General features: G+C 36.0%; 1 protein-coding gene and 1 pseudogene across 1 annotated transcript in view; one reads left to right on the top strand and one right to left on the bottom strand.

Annotated features, from left to right (window-relative positions):
• KCND2 (potassium voltage-gated channel subfamily D member 2) overlaps positions 1–27,798 on the bottom strand; it is a 526,970-nt gene that overhangs the window by 117,921 nt on the left and 381,251 nt on the right. The gene's annotated exons all lie outside the window — the stretch shown is intronic.
• Positions 7,081–7,725, top strand: LOC129063405 (nascent polypeptide-associated complex subunit alpha-like; annotated as a pseudogene).

The following is a 27,798-nucleotide window of genomic DNA, read 5'->3' as shown; positions in this document are numbered from 1 at the left end:
CACATGTGCCCTGACCAGGAATTCAACCAGCAACTTTTCGCTTTGCAGGCAACCTTTTGGTTTGCAGGACAATTCCAACCTACTGAACCACACCAATCAGGGGGGAAATAAAACACTATAGAGAGGCTTTCAACAGCAAATCTCAAGAAATATTTTAATTAGATTCTGAATCGATAATATTTTTGATATATAAACTTAAATTAGGTGTCAAATCCCAGCAGCCATAAGGACAAGGAAGTTCTAAGAGTTCTCATTTGGTAGGGGATGACAGTGGCTGGTTTTTCAGGCTACGTGTTAGCAGGTGGATATGAGAGTGCTGTGCTTTTCTTTCTTTTTCTTTTCATTATCTTTTATTGTTATGCTTCATAACACGGAACACTGGTTATTCTTTCCAGGAAATTTTTTATGCTAATTGGATTTTTAAGTATGAAATGTGCTGGAAAAAAATTCTCAGAAAAGTTTTAATAAGATTCTTACATTAAAAAGGAATATCTAGTTCAGTGATGTAATAATGACATTAATTGTGTCATTTCATTTCATGTCATTGCATGGATATTAAGCAGTGACACTTTGAAGTTTTATCCATCAGCCCATTGCATCTGGGGACATTTCTCCTGGGGTGACCATGCAGAAGTCCAATTAAAGTCAGTGGGAGTCAGGTGCCCAGAGGAAAAGAGAGGTAGCTACTTGGAGAAAATGTCTATTATAAATGTGATTTACACAAGGTCACAGATTATTTTGGTTCCTGAAAGCATGCCAGTGAGGGGAAAGCTGGGCTGGAAAGCTTGCCTGCCTGTCTTCTGGGAATCTGGAGGGCACAGGGCCTTTTGGAGGAGTCATTCCAGAAAGACAATCTCATTTTATTTTCCCCATGTGTTCTTCTTGGGCTCAACATTACAGGATTAACTGGGGGCTGCCAACTGACAACCCTGAGTGAGCTACTGCCAGATCTACACAGCGCCTAGGTAATTGGATCCGCTGGGTTAGCGAAGCAGCTGGCCTGAATGAAGCCCCCAGGACTTCAATCAGATTCCATTTAATTCTCTGGATGACTACCTTACATTGGCTGTAGAAATACCATTCCTCAGTTATCTCTTTTCCTTGGCTTCAGTCCATAGTCCTCCTAGGAGATAGGTATCCCATGTAGCAAAAATGAAGATCATATCATCAACCTGCTCCATAGGCGATCTCTCCAAGTTCTGGACAATCAATGTCTTTCAGAACAAGAAGCCAAATGAAAGGTTTACACCAGGAGCTATTAGTAATAACCACGTTCCTAAAACAACTAAATAAAACTTTTCCTCTTGCGACACATTTTTGAAGAATTTGCCTTAAAACTTTAGCCTGTTCTCCATGGAAATATGCATTTATATAAGTATAAATCATTTAAAAATATGGAACTATATAATGTTGATAAACAAGATTTACAATGCCTCTTACGTTTATGATGTATTTTTATGCAACACAACCATTTAATGAAATGGTTCAAGAAACCTATTGACATTTACTTTTCTTCTTACCACATATTTATTAAGTCCAAATATAACATTCGCATTAACATCAAACACATGTAAAATATGAAATTGCTGGAGAGGAATGATGACATATTTTAGTACTTTGACGGTGGTGCCAACATTTCATTTACGATATTTATATGTGTCGTCTAAAAAGGACAATAAATTTCAGTGAAGGCTCAATATATTACAAGACTTTTCAGCAACATACTCTGCAGGGTAGGCTAAAACCACAGAAGGAAGGAAGAAATATTGCTGAATAATCAATCTTCGAAAGCATTCAGTGTTATTAAAAAAGCTACATTTAAAATATCCATAAGTCTAAAATACGAATGTGCCGGAAGTGGTGTGATGCATATGTGTGGCTATGAGAGTTATATAGAAGGTTTACCTTTCTATTTTACAGTATTAAGATTATTAGGTAGAACACACACACACACACACACACATACACACACACACACACACAGGCGCGTGATCACACACACACGCACACACATGGATATTAATGTTGCTAAGGCTTTGACCCAAACTCCAGCCCTGGAGGTAGAAAAACCAACCTCTTTGTGTGAAGCACCGGTTTCCAGAGGCTGTACTTGGTAGTTGGTACAGAGTAATTCCCCTCTCAGCCCAAACACATAACCAAACAAGGCAGACAAACTTGTCAGTTTTAAGGATGGATGAGTTAAATTAGAAGCATTCATTACTCTTATCTGTTACTAATGGTAGAATGAAGTTTGCTTATAGTTCCTATAACTTGAGTTGCACAAACTTTGTGTATGATAAACAACTATTGACATGACTGTTGTAAGTAACCAATGGCAATGAGAAGACTGGGGAAATACAGCTTTTTCCCAAGGGGGCAGAATTGTACTGCTCTCTGCTGGAGCTGGGAATATCACACTTTAAAGTGAAAGGACAGACACCATAGTTGTGTCCCTCATATCTGTTGGAAGGAATCATTTTATTCACTATAAAAGTCCAGCTATACTGTTTTAAGCTTTGTTGTCTAGTACTTAAAATTATATTGTACAGAAAAGAGTAGCTCCCTAAGATCCCACACTAAAAGAAGACCTCCTGATTCTGTTGTCTTCCAGAGTTATTCTTTATCACTTTCATTTCCTCTGTAAGTAAAGTAAAAGAAAAAAAAGATAAAATTTTCTATCTTCTACAGCCAAGGAGATCTCTTCCCAAGATAAATTCCATGAAAACTCCTGTGGTATCTCTTTTTTCCAGGCTTTATTTAGTAATACCAAGGTGCATGTGCACGCTAAGCATTTGGAGTGCTCTTAGGTATAAGTGAAGCATCAAAGGGAGACTATTCTATAAAATTCATTCTGGGAGAATGAGCTTAAAAACATTCTCATCAAATATCACTAAAGAGGAATTGGGCAAAGTGACAAGATGTATAATTTTGTTTTCTCTTTCTTTTTATAAGCCACCCTCTCTCTACACACGCACACTCCCCCCACAAGCCCTCTCTCCCAATGGTGGGTATGACTTTAAATAATCTGTACATCTTTAACCATTTTAATGGTCTTTTTCATTTCTATACAAGCCTGAAGCATGTATGAAGCACCTTCTGGGCACAAGTACTCTTTTGATTCCCAGAGAGAACTTTCCATTTTGAAGTAGAGGGAGGTATGTAACATCCTCAGTATGTACACACTATTTACAAATGGAACTTAATATTTTCAAAATCTTAGGGAGGAAATTGTTTGTCATCACACTGACAACTATATACATATCATCTTTGCCCATTTTTTAGGGGTAAAATCATATTCTGTCCAAAGGATTCTTTTAGGATCTAGATGAAATTTAACCCTCATGAGAATGAACTTGAAAATTGGTAAAGCGAGTATCTAGTCATTAGTTAGGTAGAGAATCAAAATCCCTCTCTGAATATTAGGGAAGTGTCTCCCTTTTGCAAATTAGTTTTCTACTGCATCTAGTATGGAACTGACTATATAGAGGGGCGTGTTGGGGTTGTCTTAATTTATGATGCCAAATATAAATACATCTGTCCCCCAGCTGGCCTTTTGTTCTTACAAATCCTACTCTCTGAAGCCAAGATAAAGTGTTAATCACAGACATCCACACTGGAGATGTTTTATTACTCTTGATACTTCATTTCAGATTGAAACAGTAAAATGAGAAAGATAAAAACAGTTCCTGAGCATGTAGAAAAGAAGGTCTTCTCCAGACAGTCCTAAGAAATGCTGAGGGGACACTCTCATCCTAAATTTACCTGTCAAACTTTTTGCTCTGACCTTGACTTTACTGCAGTCACTTTATTTCTCCTCTACCACTTAGGCCAATATAACCTAACATCTCAATTTTAATGGATTTTTTCTGTTTTTTCTTTACAGTTTCCTATATCAGTTGTTTGTGTTTTGAAAGAGCGGTTATCTTCCAGTGTCTGCTTCTTTATAATTTATTTCTGCTTTGGTGCAAGTATTCCATTGGGTGTATTTTTTTCTTTTTTTCCCCAAACTCGTAGGAAAAGCTACCCAGGAGCTAATCTCTTTACTTTAGATCCTAGAACTTTGTGATGGTTATCATAACTCAGGACTACTGAGAGAGATTAAAACACTTCAAGCACTTCAATCATCCCAAATCTGATTTAGTAAAAATGTAGCATAGATGGATTCCTTTTTCACCTACACAGTGATTAACTCAAGTTAACCTACTTATCCACAAACAAAATCAGCACTGTAATTGCTAGAGAAGTTATGGCCTTAGGTTAATGATATTACCAGAAATGGCCAGGGTAACACTGAGCTGTGAGTAGCTTCCTCCTTAGGAGTCAGTGGCAGGGGTGAAGACATCAAGACGAAAATCAAGCACTCCCAGACTGCCCCCTTGACAGCCCAACCAGAGCCAGAAAAGAAACTGTTGGCAGAACTACCTGGACTACCACCGCTGTTAAAGAGGGTGATGTCTCTGTGTGTGTGCAAGTCTCTTTGCTCTATATCCTGGGTGTCAGCCTGGGACAACCACCAGACAGAAGGCACGTTTCCTGGGGAGATCAGGACTGGCTGTACCCAACCTGTCCTCTGCCTTCTATCCTCCTCCCAGGGAGGTGGAGGAGGACCTCGGTACCTCCTACCCTAAGATCCTGAATCATGGCTTAACTAATAATAAATACTGTTGGAAAAATAAGGAAAAAATGCGCAGAAATGAAACCTTTTCTCTATTCATATAGTATTGTAATTTAACTGTGAATCAAACTTAGACCAGTGATTTTCAACTGTTTTCATCTCATGGCACAAATAAACTAATTACTCAAATTCTGTGGCACACTAAAAATATATATATATATATTTTGCCAATCTGACAAAAAATAAATATAGTTTTGACTCATTCACATGGGATGACTTTTGTGTTGGCTGTTGTCATTTTTTTTTTCTATTTGACAATCTAAGTGAAAAAAGGTCAAGTATTACGTTTTAACAATCCTTGCACCACACCAGTGTGCCTCTTGTGGCCCACCATATGAAAATTGCTGGTCTAGACTATATGTTCCTCAAGGGCAGATTCCATGTCTTACTCATTTTTGGTGTAAAGAGTAGAACAAATTGCTGGCACAGGGCGGGTCCACAATGAATACTTATTGAGTGGAGTTACATGGTAGGCCTGGAGTCTGGATGAATTGCCTTCTTTCTTCTGTTAGTTTACATAATGGAGTCATGAAGGGGGGATCAATAAGTGCCAATTTTCTTGCTCATAGTTCTGCAAGTCCCTAACTGTAGAGGGTTGTCAATTTGTCAGAGGGTGCATAAACACAGCATAAAAAAGTTGAGGAGCTATGATATTACTTGGTGGGTTGTAGAAGGGTAAGCTGCCAATTAGATATCCTCTACAATGTTTATTCCTCCCTATTTTTTTTAACCTAAATGATGTTCTTAGTAGTTTACTTCACAGATCTTAACAGACAGCTCTTCAATGCATGCTTTCATGTGATCAAGACATTTTGCTGAACTCTTTTAGTTATATTATTATGTAGGCAGAGCTTCAAGTGTGTAGGAACTCAATCTCTTCAGAGTGAAAAAAAAGTATAGCTTCATTTGGTAAGAAGGAAAATATTGGCAAAGACAGCAAAAAATTCTAGTTAATCACAAATTTTAACCACTATCTAGTTGACATGTGCCTACTGTGCTAATTGCTTCATTACTTAATTATGCAAAAAAAAAATAGCATTCACAGCAAACATAGCCTGCAAAGCATATTAAAATACAAAGAAACATACTCTAGATTCTTTGGTGCAAACATAAATATATCATAAAGAAGAAGAATGCCTATTGTATAATTGAAGTGAGGACTTTGCAGCCAGTTTGAGTTCTTTCACTAAACTTTGACCGTGCTATTGTGCTCCATGACTTCTGCTGTCTGTGGTTATAATCTTGGATCCTGCCCTGACTCCCACCCCAAAAAGTAAGATTTTTTTAGGACATTGTTACATATCCCTTCTCGAGTAGATAATTTCTGCTCAGTATGCATTTGTTAAATAAAAACAATGAGTAAGTGAATAAATCAGCACATAAATAAATCTATCGACCAAGAGAACAGCTGTGGAATTAGAAGTGAGGCCCAGACACCACTTTACTCAAACACAAAATAGTAGCTTCTGCAATAAAACAGCTGTGTTTTGGAGCTTAACAATAATGCCTTTTGGTTCAGTGATTGATTTTTATATAAATATACTTGTCCCTTGGTGATCAAATGAATATTGCTCTTTGAAGTCTTCCTATTCCATTAAAATGGTTTTGAAATTCTTTAAGAATAGTTGAAGAGTTTAAGACTCATCCATGAAACTGTTTTGTTATTTTTCTTTCCACTCAACTTCAAAAACAGTATTTTGTTCCTGCAATTATCCTCACCATAGGTAGCTCTTGAATTTAGATTGCTTAACAATTAAATTTTTTTTTATTGCTGAAGACAATCCAAAGAAAGTTTTTGTCACCCTTTTGTATAGTTTTCACACACAGAAAAATCCTTAAGTATTCTAAAAGTTAGAAACATACCTGGCATAACTATTTGTGTTCCAGGTATGTTCTTTGAAGGAGGGAACAAATTATCATCTGATTACATGACCTCTGTTTTGGGTCTCAAAATTAAGAGGAGGAAATAAGGTGCTCTCCCTGCTCTCAAACTTTATGTGAAACACTAATACACTTGACAAATTAGAGGAACACTCACAGCCAATGCTTAGTTCTCCCAATGGGTCTCAAGATGAAATATGTTGATTCATATCCTAGCCAACCAAATAATTAATAGTATTATTTTATTATTCATTTTTCTGTTAGATCAGAAAGTCCATTTTTGAACATCCATGTATGTGTGCATGACCTGCTCTAGTTTCTAAGGTTACAAATGTAAACAAGACAGACAAGTCTATTTAAAAAGAAAAAAACAACGTATGTGTCATGACTATTTTCAGAAGGAAGGGGATAGGTGTTAGATTTTCACTAGCAGAAGGACCTAATGTGGCTCAAGGGACTGATAAAAATCTTGCTAAAGAAATAATGTCAACTGCCACCATCTCGGTTCTGCGTTCCTTTCACAAAATGCCCGGTGAAGCCACAGAAACCGTCCCTGCTACAGAGCAGGAGTTACCACAGCCCCAGGCTGAGACAGGGTCTGGAACAGAATCTGACAGTGATGAATCAGTACCAGAGCTTGAGGAACAAGATTCCACACAGGCAACCACACAAGCTCAGCTGGCGGTGGCAGCTGAAATCGGTGAAGAACCAGTCAGCAAAGCAAAAGAGAGCCGGAGTGAAAAGAAGGCACGGAAGGCTATGTCCAAGCTGGGTCTTTGACAGGTTACAGGAGTGACTAGGGTCTCTATCCGGAAATCTAAGAATATCATCTTTGTCATCACAAAACCAGATGTCTACAAGAGCCCAGTTTCAGATACCTACATAGTTTTTGGGGAAGCCAAGATCGAGGATTTATCTCAGCAGGCACAACTAGCAGCTGCTGAGAAATTCAAAGTTCAAGGTGAAGCTGTCTCAAACATTCAAGAAAATGCACAGATTCCAACTGTACGAGGGGAAAGTGAAGAGGAAGAGGTTGATAAAACTCGTGTGGAAGTTAAAGACATAGAATTGGTCATGTCACAAGCAAATGTTCAAGAGCAAAGGCAGTCTGAGCCCTGAAGAACAACAGTAATAATATTGTAAATACACTTATGGAACTAACGATGTAACCATCTGAAAGGAGGTCCCCGCCCTTGTGTGTGTGTGTGTGTGTGTGTGTGTGTGTGTGTGTTTCAAAAGAGTTACTACAGCTTGGTTTGAAATTTGTACTGTTTCTATCATTAATAAAGTTACAGCTTCTTGTGGGATGAAAAAAAAAGAAATAATGTCAAGTTCCATCCATGTGGTCATGAAGGGTAGTAGTTCCTTCTTTCTTTCTGCTACATAGTATTCCATTGTGTAAATGTACCACAGTTTTTTTTGGGGGGGATTGACTGTGGCAGTTGGGGGACAGGGTTGGGGAGAGCAATGGGGAAAAAGGTGGGACAACTATAACGGAACAACAATAAAAAAAATAAAATAAAATCTTTTAAAAAATACTGTCAAGAAGTAGATTTTGAAGATCACTAGGAATTATCCAATTAAAGAAGAGTTAAGAATATTCCAGGAAAAGAGAGCAGCATGATGTGGCTAAGGTGTGAGGAAAAGGTGGTATGTGGTGGTTCTGTAGCAATTCCAAAATTGCTGACTTCTAGACCTCTAGGTGAGGAGGAGCTTGAGGTTCGGAAGAACTGGAAGAGCGGGGATGGTGATCAGGCAGAGTCATGGCTTTGAACATTACCCCAAGGTCAGTGAGAAACTTTTATAGGGTTTTAGATACGAAGGCAATATGGTCACTTCTGTAATTTTAAGATTTTACTTTGGCTGCAAAGTGAACAGAAAGAAAGTAGGCAAAAAAAAAAACAAAAACGTGAGGGCTCTTTTTGTAGTTACTGCAAGTGTAAGGTGAGAAATGATGGGGTAGTAGTTACAGTAAGAAATGGATGACTTTGAGAATTAATGGGGTACATTTAACAAACTTGGTGATGGACAGGATGTAGCAAGTGAACTGAGGGTGGTCACAAATATAAAATCCAGGGTGCTAAAGTGAGTTTATAGTATATAGTTGTACCTATTCCTGTGCCAGGGAACATGGTGAATGGAGCAGTTTGGTGTTGGCCTTATTAAGTACAAAATGTGTTTGAGATATTTGAGTAGAGATGGCAGGAAGCAGTCTCTGGAATTTTCAGATAATACTATCCAATCTTTGGATAGAATTTTAGTGTGTTTATAACATGACTTCTCATTTAACAGTTTAACAAAATCTTGATGTAAAAAGGCATTATAATAAGCATTATTATTCAATTAATATTTGTTGCTGTTGAATATTGCATTTTATGAATAAAACACCTGAGGCTGAAAGTGTTGAAAAATGTATCTGGCCTCAGGTTTAGAATACAAACCTAAGAATTTTTAGTTCCAAATTTTATAGTCTATCCATTAGATCAATTTTACAGTGTCTCAAATGAAAAGATTCTACAAATGTAAAGGATCATGGTGACATTAGATGGTACTTAACAAGTTGACATTCACTTCATGACTATATATTTCATGCACTTAAGAAACTTTGTTTTCCTTATACCCAAACAGTTTCAAAATAGTCAGATGCTCAGATTTGAAAGACTTGCTGTCCTATCCAATTTTAAACCATGTATTCTCTAAACAACATAAGGTCAAAATAAGTTGTGACTTATAAATTTACTTGATCAGAAGGCAACAGTTGTCATTTTGTAAGAGACAACTAAGACTAATCATTTATATACCATGTGATAAATTCAGACTGGCAAAATGAGAACATGGGCTATGAAATTAAATTCTTTGGATTACTATTTTAGGCCCATAGCTTGCAAGCAATTTTGATAAAGCACCTAAACTTTTTTCCCCAATGGGTTAACAATCTTTTTTTTAAAAATTTATTGCAGTGACATTGGTTCACAAAACTATTTCAAGTGTAAAACTCAAAAAAAAAAAATCATGTGCACACTGAATCGTGCACCCATCACCCTAAGCAGTCTCTTTCCATTCCCATTTTCCCTACCTTTACCCACCTCCACCTACCCCCACGCTCCTTTTCCTCTGGCTATTACCATCCTGATGTATATGTTTATGTGTCATGCAGATAAATTTTTTTGCTTAATCCCTTCACCTTCTTTCATCCAGTCCCCCATCCTTCCCCTCACAGCCATCAGTCTGTTCCATGTATCCATGCCTCTGTTTATATCTTTTTCATCAGTTCACTTTGTCCTTAGATTCCATATATAAGTAAGATTATATAGTTTTTTTTCTATGACTGGCTTATTTAACTTAGCATAATAATCTCCAGTTCCATCCATGCTGGTGCAAAAAATAAGATTTCATTTTTTTTTTAAAGATGAGTAGTGTTCCATTGTGTAAAAGTACCACAGCTTTTTTATCCATAAATCTACTGATAGGCACTTGGGCTGTTTCCAGATCTTGGCTATTGTAAGTAGAGCTGCAATGAACATAGGTGTATTGGGTCAAGTGGCAGCTCCATTTTTAATTTTTTGAAGAAACTCCATACCGTTTCCCACAGCGGCTACACCAGTTTGCATTCCCACCAATAGTGCATGAGAGTTCCTTTTTCTCCCTGTCCTTATTAGTGATAGACATTCTGACAGGTGTGAGGTGATATATCATTGTGGTTTTAATTTGCATCTCTCTGGTGATTAGTGACCTTGAGGATTTTTTTCATATGTCTATTGGACATTGTATGTTCTCTTTGGAGAAGTGTCTATTCATGTCCGTTGCCCATTTTTTAAATAGGTTGTTTGTCTTCCTGATATTGAGTTGTATAATGTTTTATGTATTATGTTTGGAAATTAACCCCTTATTAGATATATCATTGGCAAATATGTTCTCTCATTCAGTGAGTTCACTTTTCATTTTGCTGTGCAAAAGCATTTTAGTTTAATGTAGTCCCATTTGTTTATTTTTTTTCTTTTTTTCTCTTGCCCGAGGAGATATGTCAGCAAAAACATTGCTATAAGAGATGCCTGAGATTTTACTGCCTATGTTTTCTTCTAAGGGTTTATGGTTTCCTGACTTACATTTAAGTCTTTTATCCATTTTGAGTTATCCTTGTATATGGTGTAAGTTGGTGGTCTAGCTTCACTTTTTTTTTTTTTTTGCATGTAACCATATAGTTTTACCAATACAATTTACTGAAGAGACTGTCTTTACTCCATTATATTCTTTGCCTACTTTGTCAAATATTAATTAAGTGTAAAGGCATGACTTTATTCCTGGGCCCTCTTTTCTATTTCATTTATCTATATCTGTATCCATTTATCTATAACTGTATCCATCTATCTATATCCTATATACTACAATGGCCATGTAGTATAGGTTTGATGTCTTGTGTTGTGATACCTCCAAATTCGCTCTTTTTTCTCCCTCAAGACTGCTAAGGATATTTGGGGCTTTTTGTGGTTCAATATAAGTTTTTGGAATATTTATTCTAGATCTTTGAAATATGCCATTGGTATTTTAATAGGAATTGCATTGAATCTATAGATTGTTTTCAGTAGTATGGAAATTTTATTGATGTTAATTCTTCCAACCAATGAACATGGTATGTGCCTCCATTTGTTTGCATTTTTCTTAATTTCTTCCTTCAGTGTACTGTAGTTTTCCAAGTACAAATTTCTTTATCTCTTTATTTATATTTATTTCTGGGTATCTTATTTTTCTTGTTGCAATAGTAAATGGGACTGCTTTTGTAATTTCTCTTTCTGATAGATTTTTGGTGTGTAAGAATGCCACAAGTTTCTGAATATTTGTTTTGTGTCCTGCTACTTTGTCTAATTCATTAATTAGATCTAGTTGTTTTCTGGTGGAGTCTTTAGTGTTATCTACATATGATGTCATATGATCTGCAAATAATGATAGTTTTACTTCCTTCTATCCAATTTGGGTGCCTATTATTTCTTCTTCTCTGATCACTATGGCTAAGACTTCTAGTGCTATGTTGAATAAGAGTGGTAAAAGCAGCCATCTCTGTCCTCTTCTCAATCTTAAGGGAAATGCTTGTAGTTTTTGCCCATTGAGTATTCTGTTGGCTGTGGACTTGTCACATATGGCCTTTATTTTGTCATGTTATTTCTATTTCCAGTTTGCTGAGAGTTTTTTTTTTTATCATAAATGAGTACTGAATATTACTAAATGCTTTTTCTGCACCTATTAATATGATAATATGATTTTTATTCTTCATTTTATGTGATGTATCATGTTTATTGATATGTGAATAATGTACCAACTTTGCATCCTTTGGATAAATCCCACTTGATCCTGTTGTATCATCTTTTTGATGTATTGATGGATCTGGTTTGCTGATATTTTGTTGAGGATTTTAGCACCTATGCTCTTCAGGTATGTGGGTGTTTAATTTTCTTTCTTTATAGTTTCTTTATGTGTATTTGAAATTAGGATAATATTGGACTTATACAATGAGCTTGGGAGTCTTCTATCCTCTTAATTTTTTTTGAATAGTTTGAGAAGAAATGGCCCTATTTCATCTTTGAATGTTTGGTAAAATTCACCTGTGAAATCATCCAGTCCAGTACTTTTGTTTGCTGGGTTTTTTTTTAAAACTATTGCTTCAATTTCATTACTTGTAAATTGTCTATTCAGGTTTTTTGATAATTCCTGATTCAGTTTTGGAAGACTATATGTTTCTAGTAAATTATGCTGTTCACTCAGGTTGTCCAACTTGTTGGCATATAGTTTTTCTTAGTATTTTCTTACAATCTTTAGTATTTCTGTGGTGTCAGTTGTTACTTCTCCTTTTTCACATCTGATTTTATTTATCTAGGTCCTCTCTTTTTTTCTTGATAAGTTTGGTTAAAAGTTCACCAAGTTTGTTTATATTTTCAAAGAACCTGCATTTGGTTTCAGTGATCTTTTGTATTGATTTTTAGTCTCTCTATCATTTATTTCTACTCTGATATTTATTATTTCTTTCTTTCTACTTAATCTGGGTTTTGTTTTTAGTTCTTTTAGGTGTAGGGTTAGATTGTTTATTTGAGATTTTCCTTGCTTCTTGAGGTAGGACTGTAATGTTAGAAAATTCCCTGTCGGGACTGCTTTAACTGTATCCCACAGTTTTTGGGTCGACTTATGTTCATTTTCCTTTGTCTCAAGATAACTTTTGATTTCTTCCTTGACTTCATTGTTAACCCAATAATTGTTTAATAACATGTTATTTAGTCTCCGTGTGTTTAAATGTTTTCCAGTTTTTTTTTTTTTTTAGTGTAGTTGATTTTTATTTCCACACAATTGTGGTCAGATAAGACTCTTGACATGATTTAAATCTTCTTGAATTTATTATGACTTATTTTGTGCCCTAACATGTGGTTTATCCTTGATAATGTACCATAGGTACTTGAGAAGGATGTATATTCTGCTGCTGTGGGATGAAATGCTCTGAGGGTATTGATTAAATCCATCTGATCCAGTATGTTCTTTAAAGTCACTGTTGCTTTGTTGATATTTTGTCTGGAAGATATATCCATTGATGTCAGTAGGTTGTTAAAATCCCCTACTATGACTGTATTGCTAGTGATCTCTCCCTTAATGTCTACCAAGATTTTCTTTATATATTTAGGTGCTCCTATATTGGGTACATATATGTTTACAATGGTTATATCTTCTGGCTGGATCAATCTCTCTAGTGTTATGTAGTGACCTTCTTTGTCTCTTCTTATAGCCATTGCTTTGAAGCTATTTTGTCTCCCGCTCCAGCTTTTTCCCATCTTCATAGAATGTTTCTTTTCCATGCCTTCAGTTTTAGTCTTTTGTTTTCAGGTGGATCTCTTGTAGAGAGTATATATATGTGTTTTTATCCAGTCAGCTACCCTATGTGATTTGACTAGAACATTCAGTCCCTTTACACTTAAGGTTATTATTAATAAGTACTTATTTATTGCCATTTTATTCTATGTTCCTCTCTATTTTTTTATTCTTAAAGCATGTCCTTTAGCATTTCTTGCAATAATGGTTTCATGGGGTAGGGTAAGTGGAGGCAGACTGGCTTCCTCACCCAGGTGCTTGGGTAACTAGTGAGAGCAGCTTCTCACAACCTTGAAGGAATCTGATAAAGCAGTGTTCTCACAGCCTTGGGCCTGGGTCTCATGGCCTTGAGTCTGGGTGCGATAAAATTCCCATTAGCCTTGAACAGGCTTGCATGTGCAGCTCATGCCAGGTTACCTCACTTTTTGGCCTGAGACTGGCTTTGTTTGTGCTAGTACTTAAGGAAGGAGGGGCTTCTCACAGAGAGTGAGGGAGTGAGAGAGGGGAGTGAGGGAGTTAGGGCACAGACATAGACATGGGCTTGTGGCCTGTGTGACTCCTAAATAAAAGTATGTTAAGCATCCTCACGGCTCCACACATATTCTTCCGTCCACTTGAGTCTTGAGTGGACCTTCCCAGCCTAAGGAGGCTGCAACATACGTGGTAATGTATTCCTTTAGCCTTTTTTTTCTTTCTTAGTTTGGGATCTCTTAATTTCACCCTTAATTTTAAATGACAGCCTTGCTTAATAGTCAAGGTTGTAGGCCCTTGCTTTTCTTCACTTTGAATATTTGATGCCAGTCCCTTCTGGCCTGAAATGTTTCTGTTGAGGAATCAACTGACAGTCTTATGGGAGTTCCCTTGTAGGTTACTAATTGCTTCTCTCTTGGTGCTTTTAAGATTCTCTGTCTTTGACCTTTGACATTTTAATTTTAAGGTGTCTTGTTGTGGGCCTCTTTGGGTTCACCTTAGTTGGGACTTTCTGTGCTTCCTGAATTGTGTGACTTTTTCTTTCACCAGATTAGGGAAGTTTTCAGCCGTTATTTCTTCAAACAAATTATCTAGCACTTGCTCATTATCCTTCCCTTCTAGTACCCTTATGATGCAGTTGTTGTTATGCTTGATGTTGTACTAGAGGTCCCTTAGACTTTCCTAATTTTTTAAATTCTCTTTTCTATTTGATGCTGTGCTTGGATGCTTACTCTTCTTTTGTGTTCTAAATCACTGATTCAGTCCTCAACTTCATCTAATCTGCTGTTGATTCCTTCTAGTGTATTCTTCTTTTCAAATATTGTATTCTGTATTTCTGGCTATTATTTTTATGATTTCTATGTCCATTTTAATGCTTACTATCTCTGTGTTTAAGTTTTCACTGAGATCACCCATTCTTTCCCTAACGTCCTTGAGCATCTTTATAACCATTGTTTTAAACTCTGCATCCGGTATTTTGTTTGCTTCCATTTTATTTAATTCTTTTTCTTGGGGTTTCCCGCCTTCTTTCATTTTAGACATATTTCTTTGTCTCCCATTTTTGTCTGTCTTTTTTGGTTTATCTCTGTACATTAGGTAGATCTGCCATGACTCCCTATCTTGTACTGAGAGATTTTTGATATAGGTGCCTGATGGGTTTCAGCGGTGCAATCTTCTAGATAGCTTTAGCTAGGTGCTGCTGAAGTGATTCTTGTGTGGGTTACTCTCTTCTTTTGCAGTTGATTCTTGGATGTTGCTGGCTTGTTTATGGGTAGAGTTAACCCTCAGGCTGGCTCTATACATGGGTGGATCTCATTCACCATGTATGAATCATTATTTAGGGGCTGCCCCCTAAGACTGAGTTGTTCCTAGCAGGGTCTGTTGTTTGCTGGAATTTCCCTTTGGCTGTACTGTCTGCATGACTAGTTGAGTCAAGCCCTGTTGTGGTATGAAGCTCACCACTGGTTGTGTTGGTTGTGGGTCCCCTTGGCCAGGCTTCAGTGCAGATCAATATCAGATGTTTCATGTAACCAGCCTTGAGCGACCCGTTTAGAGCTACCATGCTATTCACTGTTTGTGGCTGTGTCTACTCTGCCTGAGTATGTGTGGAAGGGGCCAGGCTGTGTACTGCGATCTGCTTCCTGAAGCACTGAGCTTGGGCAGATTAACAAAAGCCCTGAAGTCAGCATCCTGCTATTGATTACTCCACCTCCACCCCCATGGTTGTCTGGACTCCTTTCAAAGTGTTAAGAACAAAAGCTATAGAGTAGGCCCAAGCTGGCTGTGCTTCAATAATCTTTCCACATGGTTTAAATTTGGTAGGGGAGGAAGACTGGCATGGGAGGATGGGGATAGTGGGTCCCCTATTTGCAGGCAGCATGGTCAGGCCCTCAATGAGGAGAATGTGATATGGCCCCTTTCTATAGAGCCAAAGCACTCAGTCTCTGCTAGACTCTCCAGCTCTAGTTCCCCCAAGGAGGAGCAGACCACAGGTTCATGTTGGGTGCATCCAGCTGTCCCCTTGTAGGAGCAAGCTCAGTAGCACCAAGCCATTGGCACTTGGGCAAACAGATCAAGAAAGCTTTGCATTGGGGGTGGCACCAGACTGGAAGTAAGAAAGGGGTGAGTTGCACTCTTTCCCTTAGCTCTGTAGCCACACCTGCTCAAGCCTTGGACTGGAGCCTCTGAGGGATATGAACTCCAGATGTACCAGCTAGAGTGGAGCTACCTTCCCTCTGTGGGACTGTGCCCAGCAGGATGGGGCCAGTGGGACTTATAAAAACAAATCAAGGCAATTTTCTTTTGGAGGTGGTGCTAGCCCACAGGAAGAGGGAAAGCTGCATGCCTCTCCTTAGCTCTGCAGCTTTGCCATCAGAAACCATGATGGAGCTGCACTCTGAAGGTCCTGGCTCCAAGCTATGCTCCCTGCTCCCTTCCCTCCACAGAACTGAGCCCAGCAGGAAGGGGCTAGTGGGACCTGGAGGAACAGATCAAGGCAGCACTTCACTGGGGGTGGTGCTGGCCTTCAGGAGGGGAGCAAGCTGCATGCCTTCCCCAGAGACCTTGACAGCAGGCTCCAAGGGGGTTGTGCCTAAGGTCCCAGCTCTGAGCTGCACTCCCTTCTCCCTGTGGAACTGAGCTTAGCAGGATGGGGACTGTGGGATTTGATGATACAGATCAAGATAGCCCTCTGCTGAGGGTCACACAGACCTGCAGGAAGAGAACAAGCTGCATTTTTTCCCCTTAGCTCCACAGCCTTGCTCCCAGATACCCTAATAAGAGAGTTGGGGGTGGTGCCTGCTGAACCTGTGCGAGGGAGAAATATTGGTCCTTGTTCCAAAACCATATAGTTTAATGATTGTCTGAGAGCCTGCCTATAAGTTACCCCAGAAAAAGAGTGCTTCTCGCGTCCCTGTTGGATGCAGTCAACAGTCCTCTCTGCCAGATTTGAGCTTTGGAGGATGAAAGATAGTGCCTGAAGGCAGAACTTGGACCTCAGTAGCCAACCCTTCAGATCCCTCTCCATAGATACGCCACCCAGATTTTCTTTTTACGGCTTCTGTATGCCCTGAGTCACCTTTCCTCTACCAGAACCCTGGATAAATACCCAAAAGCAAGCACTTGTGTTTCCACTCAGGTGGCCCTTTAGGAGAGCACCTGAGTTTCTAGCAGGCTCCCTCTTCTTTCTGGTGGTCAGAGTCTCCACTGATTTTCACTGCCAGGTGCTATGCAGGTACTTTTTCTTGGTCCTGGTGCTCTGGATTGGGGGTGCCCATCATCCTCAGGAAGGACTTTAGCAGATGAGATATTTCTCTGGCTTTGTAGTTGCCACACCTGGGTGCAGGCACCAACCCTCTCTGTGTCTCCACCTTTCTTATGAGTCTCTGGTAGCTTTTTCTATAAATCCTTGGGTATAGTACTCCTCTTCAGCTTCCCTTCATTTGTTCTTCCAGGTTGATTGCTCTATAATTTAGCTGTAAATGTTCAAGGAGTTGTATGTAGCTTTCATCTACTCTGCAGATATTATAGATTCCCCCCAGCCCTGCTCTGAAAATCTTAAGAGCAGCTGTTAATACCTTAAAATGGCAGCTTTCAAGGAGGATGCAGATTGAAGTTTGCTGGAGTGTACAGTAGACATGTGCAGGCACATAGAAAGCAGGGGTCAGTGGGTATTGGGGATCCTTCTCTCTGTCTGCAACACTGGCCATCAAATCCGACCCACTGATCCTGCCCAATGTTCTTCCTTCCTACTCTTAAACTGTCTTAACACCAGTTTACTTATTTGTAAAATGGGAAATAACAACACTCATGAGTTTTTTGAAGACAATTAAATAAGCCCAATAAACATAGGCTTACATAAGTCTGGCTCTCATTACTATCTGATGGGCGAACATTGTTTAGAAAACAGCATGATTTTTTCTTCCAAATGTTTGTTGTTCTTTATTGATCTCCATTAAATGCTACCATTCATTTTGGTTTCTCTCTATATAAATCTACCATAGATTCTGTTTGTACCTCAATATTGTGATCCATGATTGAAAAGAGATTTCTCTGCATCGATAAATATCTTCCCCAAATAATCTAATACCTTTGGACCTACATGCCAAGTTTGACATTATTACCAGTAGGACTGTTCTCCTTTAAATAGCTCTAGTGAAAGAGCAACCAGTTAAAAGAGCAATAGTGAACAAATTGACAATTAATTTCAAAGGAAAGACAGATATCTTATATTCTCTCAATTTCTTTTTCCTTTGAGAAGGAAAAAAGACATTTCTTAATACTCAGAATGGCAATGTCAAGGTTTTATTTGTATGATTTATAATGGATAAGCTGGCTGGTAACTGTTCTGTTACCAATGGAATTATTTTTCTTGTAGCTTGATGAACTGTGTAAGAATTGCTATAGGTTTTAAAATCTCTCCTTATGCTAAGAGTGGAGATTCATCCTAATTCAGTGAGAGAGAGTGATTCTTGATCAGTCTTGGGACATTCTTGGTGTCTTGCTACAAATAGACTCTAGACAGCCAATCAGATAGATGCCGACCTATCAAAGATGAAGTCCTTCTAAGTTCAAAAGCTACCTCTAAAGGTAACAGAGCAGGATACTAACCCCAGCTTTTCACTGTGTGATCTGTGGCAAATTGCCTAACCTTTGCACGAGCATGTCATCATCTGTAAGATGCTAAATAACACTTCATGATGTTGTAAGTTTTTAATGGGTTAATATATATAGCCTCCATATTATAAAAAGTCAATAGATAAACCATAGTTACTATTATTTAATAAAATCAAATAAATAAAATAAACACCATGTGGGAAGCTTTGGTCAGATATAATTTTTTTCTCATTTTATAATGAATTGGAAAGACCTCCATCTATCAATAGTAACAGATACATTCAGAATGTTTTTCTCATGAAAAATAATGAAGAGGGAGCCACTTTCTTATCCTGTGCACTGGGTACTTCACCTCTCTAAAATAAGCAGTAACTGTAATTTCCAGGTTTTTGTATCTGGCTCTAAAAATTTATTTCTTTTGACTACTTTTAATTTCTTAGAGGCAAGGTATATACATAAATGCAAGATAGAATTATTTATTTTCTGGAAGTATGTCCTTGTTTCTCACAGTTTAGCATGTGTGCATATTACTGCTGAAATTCCATCTTAATGATAGGAAATTACAGGATTATGAGATATTCTGTATCTTTTCTTTTTTGTTTTAGAAATAGAAAATTGGAAGGCTTTAGTAGCAGATGCTTCATTATGAATACAATTTACTGGAATTTCTCTTTTCTAATCATATAGAAACCATGTTATGTCCTGCAGAGGTTATAAAAATATATGGAAATCTTCTTATCCTCTGAGAAAATGGATGTCTTAGTTAGAGCGATGACAGGAGCCTAAAACTGAGCTGGGAGCACTGACACCATGAATCGAGACAGTGTCCTAATGGTTTCATTTTGGGAAGCCACAGCATTCTGAATACATGAATAACATAAGGACAATGCTTACCACATAAGGTATCTATCATTTTAGTCTTTCTCTATTTTTCCTTAGTAAGAATTTTTCAAAGTAGAATGTGTACATTTGTGTAAAGAAGCGTTTATAATCCTATTTTCTAGGTTAACTTGAAAATAACGAACTATTTATACTTGAAGATTTTATTATGACCTGATAAATAAATTATGCACATATAAAACTACTCTCCCATATTTATATTTTCTCTTCATGGATATGAAAGCCAATCTATGTAATGTAATATGTAGCCCAAACAATAGTCATTCCTTTATTATATTATCCAGAATTTTAATGCCATAAAATGTTAAACATGCTGTTTTAAAAAGCACAGCATCAAGTAGAAAATGCAATTTTATTTCCTGCCCAAACAAAACTCTACTGTTTATTTTTTTTTGCATATCTTCCTAAAGAGTAAAAAATACTCATATATAAAAGTTTGCATTTTAAAGTGTTCTTTTACATTAGCATTATTTTAAGCATTTGCAAAGTTTTGAGTTTCAATGACTTTAGATATTAATTTTGTTTTTAAAAATCACTGGCCCTCAGATGAAATTGTTCTGATTACCTGAATGCTGGGTTGCTTTATATAGTATATTCATGTTTTTTGTTCTAGACAAATCCAGTAGCATCTCAGAAAAAGGAGTTGGAAAAATGATGACTCAATGGGTAAATATTGTAGAATATTGTTTAAACTTGCAAAAGCAGTATTTTATCATATTCTATATTTGATTTTGTGCCATCCGAAAGAAAAAAAGCATCAAAATATTACCTTAATACATTCTGCAGACATTTCTCAAGAAAATACATGTTTATTTCCTTTTCTATCAACAGCTTTGGAAGCAGTTGTTAGAAATACATCTAATTTATTCTAAATACAGATTCTTAAGATGGGTGTGATCACTGAACCAAAGATTTTCTTATTTACAACTTTAGTTAGAAGATATAGTTAACACTATTTTCATAACATTAGCAGACACAGACATCTAACTTCAATTTCTTCCTTAAAATATTGTTCTAGTCTGCTTTTGACAAGAAAAATTTTCATATTCACACAATGACAAATGAAAATACAAAAACTTTAACTTAGATATTTTAAAAGTTATGAGTTATCTTAGAAAACCATATTGAGAAAAGCATGTATGGCTCAATAGACTTTGAGACCCCACAATTCTCATTCTTCCAGTAGTCTGGGAATTCCCTAATGATACAAGCAATACAAAGACATTTCATTAGTATCATGTGGACATTTTTACTTGCTATGTCTTCCCAATAGTTTCTTTATAAAAATATTTATAACAACTTGTTATGAAATAAAAAAGGTATAAACTTCTGATATAACAGTTTATCTACAATTCATATCTGAAGGCATGAACTTGGTTGAATCATAGCTAGATATTTCTATAACTAGAGCAATGGAAATTGACACCTGAAATTTTGGATAGTTTTGCAAAAAAGGAAACATATCACATTAAGGAAATGCAATGGCAACTTTCCTTCTTTAAATCACTGTCTGTGCATTAAGATTCTGAAATATATCTTTAAAAAAATACTACAGTGCACTGATCATTTCCAAAATGTTAATTAATTTGTATTGGTCAAAGAGCAACTGCCTCAGTGTACTGGGGTCAATAATGTGTGTATCTGCCACATCATTACAAAGCTGACTTTTTAATTGCCTATATACACATGGGTCAGTGCTGAACACGGCAAAACAACTGGTTTATTGTCTTTTCACAACTTTGCTCTTAATGAGAGAAATGCCAAGATTGTATGCTCATCTTTAACTTCCTTAAATGTAAGTGCTGGAACTTCTTTCCTTTAAAGCACTCACTCCTGGTTTTTTAATTGTCATATTCATACTGCTGACTCTATAACTCCATATAACTCTATAAATCTATAACTCCATTCCAAGCTTCTCCTCTAAACTCCAACATTTCCATTTAGATGCTCAATTGGCATCTAAAAATTCATATTTTCAAAGACAAACTTGATTTCCACCCATCTCTTCTAACTTAGCACCAATATTCCAGCTGTTCAGACTAGAAACTTTAGAATCATCCCTCCTCCTCCTCTCTCACACATACCAGTCCATCCAACCGGCTCCAAATATATCCAGAATCTTGTCTGGTCTAACCGCATCAACTACCATCCCCATGTAAGACAATATAGTGCTCACCTGTATTATTGCAACAGCTTTCTAACTAACTTGCACTTTCCATCTTGATCCTTTTACAATTTGTTCATGATTCAGCATGCAGAAAAATTAATTAAAATATGTCTGATTAGTTAACTTCCACCTCACTTGAAATAAAACTAAAAGTTTGATGTGAGGCTTACACAGTAAACATCATTTGCCTGTGTTCTCTTCCCAACTTCAATTTATCCTGTTCTCTTTGCTTACCCTAGACCAACCACCTGAGCCTTCTTTCTGATTCTCAAGCAAGCTAAGCAGCTTCTTGCCTCAGGGCATTGAATTTATTTCTACTTTGAAAATTCATCTTGCAGATATGTGCATGGTTCTTCCTTTTTGTTTCAACTATTCCTGATTTACACCTTATCAGACAGCTCTTTCATGAGCTCTTATATCATTTGCTCCCTTATTCTGACTAATTTTGTAAATAGCTTCATTACATTATTTACTACATACTTACTGTCTTCATCTTCTGACTAGAATACAAGTCCTTGAGTTCTGGGACTTTGCTTTTTTTTTTTTTTTTTTTTTAGATGTAAAAGGATTTTAATTAATTCACATATTCCATAAACATGTACTGAGCTGCAAATAACAGTCAGTCTCTGTGGTCTGTGATTGTATAGAGGCCCATCCTCTACGACCTGAGCAAGTCATTGCAACTTGCTCCTTTACACTTCCCACGTCAAACACGAACCCAGCAATGTTTATTTCCCTGACACTGGCTTCAAATGTATACTAATACAGAAAATATAACTTCATATATTTTTACTCGGATTTTTCTTTTTTTCCAGTTTTCTTTAAATTTAGAATACTTTCATGGTGAGTGTCTGGGACTTTGCTTTTTAACTGTAGTTTCATCAGCACATAAGAATAGAGACTAGCACAAAGTAAAAAACACAAAAATGTATTGAATTAATTCAGAAGAGCTACATGGAATGGTGGTGTGGAAACTATGGTAAGTATCAATTTAATTTGAGAAGTTTCCAGGGATGCTATCCATTTATCTGGTGGCTGGAACTGGGCAATTGAGCTTCTGGAATATGCTTCCCCTATAGCCACTTGAATTTCTAGGGACATAAGGGAAATATTCTTTTCCCTTTAGGGACATGGTTAGTTCTGATTTTATTAATGTATTCTTATTTATGATAGATATATGCTGAGGGAAACTGTATTCTTACTCCCTTCAATTACATATTTTTTGGTATACCTCATCTCAAATCTTGACTTATTCACTTGGAAAAACAATCTTTAAAGAATTAAAATGAACTCAAAGGAGATTTTCTGTGAGGACAGTCACAGTTGGTTATCAGCATCATGGCCAATATTGCTTCAATGTCTGGTAATGCACATATTCCCTTGATCCAAGGGAAGTGTCCACACTTCTTTGCTAACTCTGTGGCTGGGCCCCACCTCTAAGGTGACTCTCAGGTGCTCAGAAATGGGTGGATATCTGGTTTTCCAATTTGTTTGATTTTACACCTTTAGCTTTCTCATCATTGTTCTCAACTCCTAAAGGGAGACAATCAAAACTTCTGTCTTAATTATTTGGGGTCTTTGTTTACCTCTTTATAATCAGAGTCTTATAATTTTGTTTTTCTCCTTTCCAAATCCTTGTACATTTGCTGCTATCAGTCCCTCTTAGGTTTATATATACTTATATTTGGCTCCTTAGAGTCAAAGATAGCTGAAACCAGCATGTGCATTTTTTATATCAAACTTTTTAACTTCACAAATTGTTTTATTTAACTTTCCAAATTACTATTTACTGTAGATTAATTTGAAGCCTTAACTTTGGATTCCTTAAGGCCTTCCCAGCAAAGGCACTGGAAACAGCAATTATTATGTGTCTGCAAATAAATAGATGATTTCTTCACCAATTTATGATAAATTAAGAGATGATTATAATATTATTTACAATGTATTATAAATGCATTTGCACCATGATTATATACTATTCTATGAAAATCTTTGATTAAGTTATTTGGGTCATTGCCATAATCTCCCCACCTTAAACTCTAGTATAGACCAAAACATTTCACTTCAATAGAAGGGGTTAGCTCACTGAGAGGCTTATAAATTTGACTTCTAAATGAATATTGACAAGTGAATCAGATTATGGAATAATTCTTTTAGAGCTGAAATAAACTATAGTGAATAATATTTAATAGGAACTTCCTCTTCAAAATAGGCATTTATTTGGAAAATTGACATAAACCAACATTATGAATCATACTGCAACCTTTTAAATCAAATACCTCTTTGCTACAGTAAATAAACATTTCTCATTTATCCATTTCTAAATAATCATATTGAAAGTTGGATGTTATTATATGTTTATTTGCCTTCTACTTCAACTAGATGTAAAGCCCTGGAAGACAGGAACCGTCTTTCTTCTCTGCGTTCCCATGACAAGCACAAGGTTGGACACATTGCAGATGTTTAATAAGGGTTTGTGGAAACAGTGAATTCAATTTCCAGTTCCGTCTAGGTTCCTGCTGTACTAAGTGCTTACTTGAAGCTATATTGGAATATAATAGCCTTGTGGTGCATGATGAAAATCATATTGTACACAAATGGGAGTCAATGTTGACCAATTCTAGATAAAATATTACACAAACACAAAGAGACTGAGAAAACGTGGTTTTCTTTAGAATTTTTTTTTGAACAATATATTTCTTTAGTGTTGCACTTTTAAAACCATTTTTACTGTGAGCTCATTTGATCTTCCAGACCACATTATGAGTTGCATAGTGCAGAGACCATCATCTCCCTTGACAACTCTGGGGGTAGGGGGTGTGGATGGTGGAGGAACTGAGCAAAAAAAAGAAAACGACTCATGGGCACAGACAACAGTGTGGTGATTGAAGTGGAGGGAGAAATGGGTAGAGGTGGAAGAGGGTATAAGGAGGATACAGAGTAATGGAAAAAATACAATAAAAATAAACTATTCAAAATACAAAGAAATTCCTATAAATAGAAAGGCAATGATTTTCCCAGTGTCATACAGTGAATCAGCTTTTATATCTTGAATACAATTGCATCTTAAAGAGCACAGGCTATTGTAATATTCATTTTCAAATAAATTCCAGTATTCCAGATGACATTGCTACCATTAATTATGGGCTGATTTGAAGATATGTTACTTTTTGTTATTATTGAAACAATATTTTTGTTAGTATTGATGGATCAAATAATGTCAATTTATAATGGCACTTACACTGCAGCCACCTATCCATACATGCTATGCAACTCATTAATCTCAGAAATCACCTTGGTTGGTATCACCTACCTATAAGTACTCTTTTAACTCACTTTTCATTAGAAATATATATGCTAATATATGAAATGATAAGTGGCATTTACTTTTTAAAAAAATCTTTGTTGCTTTTCAAAAGGATTATATGATACTTGAAAAAAGAGGCCATGTCCTTTTTTTAATGTGTTCTCCAGTATAGAGTTTAATGGCAAAGTGAGTTTTCAATATACTTTAATTATATATCTAGAATAGTAACTTAATCTCCTTAGAGTCTGGATTCCTACAGAAACAAAATGGAACTGACAAATTTATAAACTATTTATTTATGAAGCAATAAAATAGAAAATGTAAGAAAAGTAAATAATTAAATTTTAATACAGACTACACATTGTTAATAGTGATACTAAGTTTAAAACAAAAGCTATAAGTAGAAACATTGTTAGAACAACTAAAAATAGGTTCGTGTTTTAGATTGCAAATGTTGAAATTTTAAAGTGTATGTACCTTTGTCCTTTTGTATGTCCTTATCTACATATTTAAAATTACATTCTCCCAAGGCAATTTCATAAAGCTAGTTTAAAACGTCTATTTTTCAATTTGCAAAGTTAGGGCAAAATATTGAGGATTTATCATGATCAGTGATAATAAAATATAAAACTGAAATCACGATTCAATCTAAAATTTTTCTTAAATTTGTACTTGCTTTTGTCTGAAACATCCATAATTCCCTCAGTTTTCTCATAAGAAACTTATTCTTATACATTTTTTCTTCCATATTTCACAACTCAAAAAGCTTAGCTATGACTCTGAATATGATTTATTTCAATAGTTTTTAAATTTCTACATGATTTCTATTGAGTTTTTCACAAGTAAAATTACTTTTTCTCCCTCATATATAGTATAAATTAATGGACACTTACCTTGGAACTTTTCTTTTTGAATTAAATGAATTACTCTATCTTAGATGAGACAAGGGGAGAGAACAAGAAATCCATTCAAATATTGGTATTGTATATGGCACACTTAAGTGTAAGTATGAAACCCATAATAAAATTCTAAAATATATTCTTATTTTACATTTGAATTCAAGTTACAGTTATGTTATAGTAGATAATATTTTTGCAAAGCTTAGAGAAAAATCCAGAGATGTAAAAATTGGAATGGAGACTGCACACAATGTCTTTAATGAGATCATTACATTTTTCTGTTAATAGCAGTTGCCTTGCTTTGCTATTTTACTATGTTTTAATTTTTTCTGCCAATTACTCTGCTTCATTGGTCCTAAATGATGCAATGCACTAAATCACTTGATCTTAGACATCACTTATGAGGGCTACTCTTCGGTTAATTTTATGGCAGCTATATATCATAGTTAGATGTTAATATCACACAAGATGGGCCAAGTCCCATTCTATTCCTCCCTGGAATTGTATCACATAATAGGAAAAATTGCAATTAGATGCTTTGACTTATTCATTAGTGAATGATTTTCTCAGCTGTGAACTTTATAAATTTGATCAGAGTGTGTTGATTTTTACAGTGTAATCAAAACTACTTTTCAGAAACATGATTATTTGCTCCTTTCATCATTAAATATATTAGAAAATTCCATATTCTATTTTCACATTTAAATTTTTTATGGAAGATATCTAATGGCATACTTCTCATTGGTTATTATAATTTTGTGCATAAGTATTTAATTGCAATATTATTAAATATAGGAAAATAATGGCAATATGTATTAAATATGACTATCCTAACAGAATGCAATGTTATTTTTGTCATTTTTCTTTCTGGTTGTAAAGTTGTTCACATTCAGGAAAGGTGTACCATAATTATTGTGTTCTATTAGTAGAAGAATCCATGAAACAAATTTATCTTGAGATCTAATTGTAGTTCTGTCGAATAGTTTTCAGGCTTAGTTACAATATAATTTAACATAGTAAGGACGTTTTATATTTGATGTCAATTTAAGTCCTGGAAGCTTAACTTAAAATATTCTTACAAGCTAAAGCTAAGAGGTTATTGAACCTCCTATCTTCCATTTTTTGTTCTTTGCCATCAGCCATTTACACACTACCACCCAGAATAACTTTCCTAAAAGCCTAGTAATCACTTCACAGATTCCTCTGTTTGTTCACTGATAAACAATTGTATCAACCAATATTTCCAACTTATTTTTTAACCTAACCTAAATCTTTTGCTTTGGGCACAATGGCTGTACTTATTCTTGGACCTTCCTGTGCTTTGCTCCCTCCACAATTTGGCTTATGTTCTTCTACAAGTCTAGAATTGCTTGCCTTCTACTCTAACCATTTAGTATTGGTAATTCCTGAGGACCTGGGTAATTTGTCACTTACTCCATAAGTTTTCTGTAGTTAGCTTTTTCTTCTGAACATCTTAAAAAAGATTGTTTCTGTAATTAATTTTACAATGTAAATCACATGTTTCATGCTATCTTTTCAATCAAGAAACATTATTGAATATCTTTCATATGAAAGGGAAAGCGCTGTATGGCCTTGTTAGTCAAAGTGTGGTCAGAGGAACCAGATGCACTGTTGAAACGCAGAATCTCAGAACTGCGCCTAAACCCACTGAACCAGAATTGAATCATCATGGTAACAAGATCCTTAGGTGAGTAAAGGTAAATGATCACTGCTCTGAAGAATACAAATATGAGAAAATCATAACACTTGTCTTCATATAGTTTACCAATATTAGAGATTTAATCTACAAGGCAGAATGAAATTAAGGGTCATGAGAGGAGTATACACTAAGGTTCCAGGTAGGGAGATGTTAAAGGGAGAAAAAATCACAACCAAATACACTTACAACTACTAATGCCATAAAGTACCATTAATAACAATAAATAATTATTTATGGATTCTACTGTATGTACTTGGTCCAATGTCATGCTTCAACATGACCCACTTCTAATCTCCACAATGATCATGTTATGGAATT

This window comes from Pteronotus mesoamericanus, unplaced genomic scaffold (genome assembly GCF_021234165.1).
Source record: "Pteronotus mesoamericanus isolate MK-2021 breed Mesoamerican mustached bat unplaced genomic scaffold, CSHL_Meso_final scaffold_85, whole genome shotgun sequence".
Lineage (NCBI taxonomy): Eukaryota > Metazoa > Chordata > Mammalia > Chiroptera > Mormoopidae > Pteronotus > Pteronotus mesoamericanus.
Note: the sequence above shows the minus strand (reverse complement) of the source record. Positions and strands in the feature narration are given on the sequence as shown.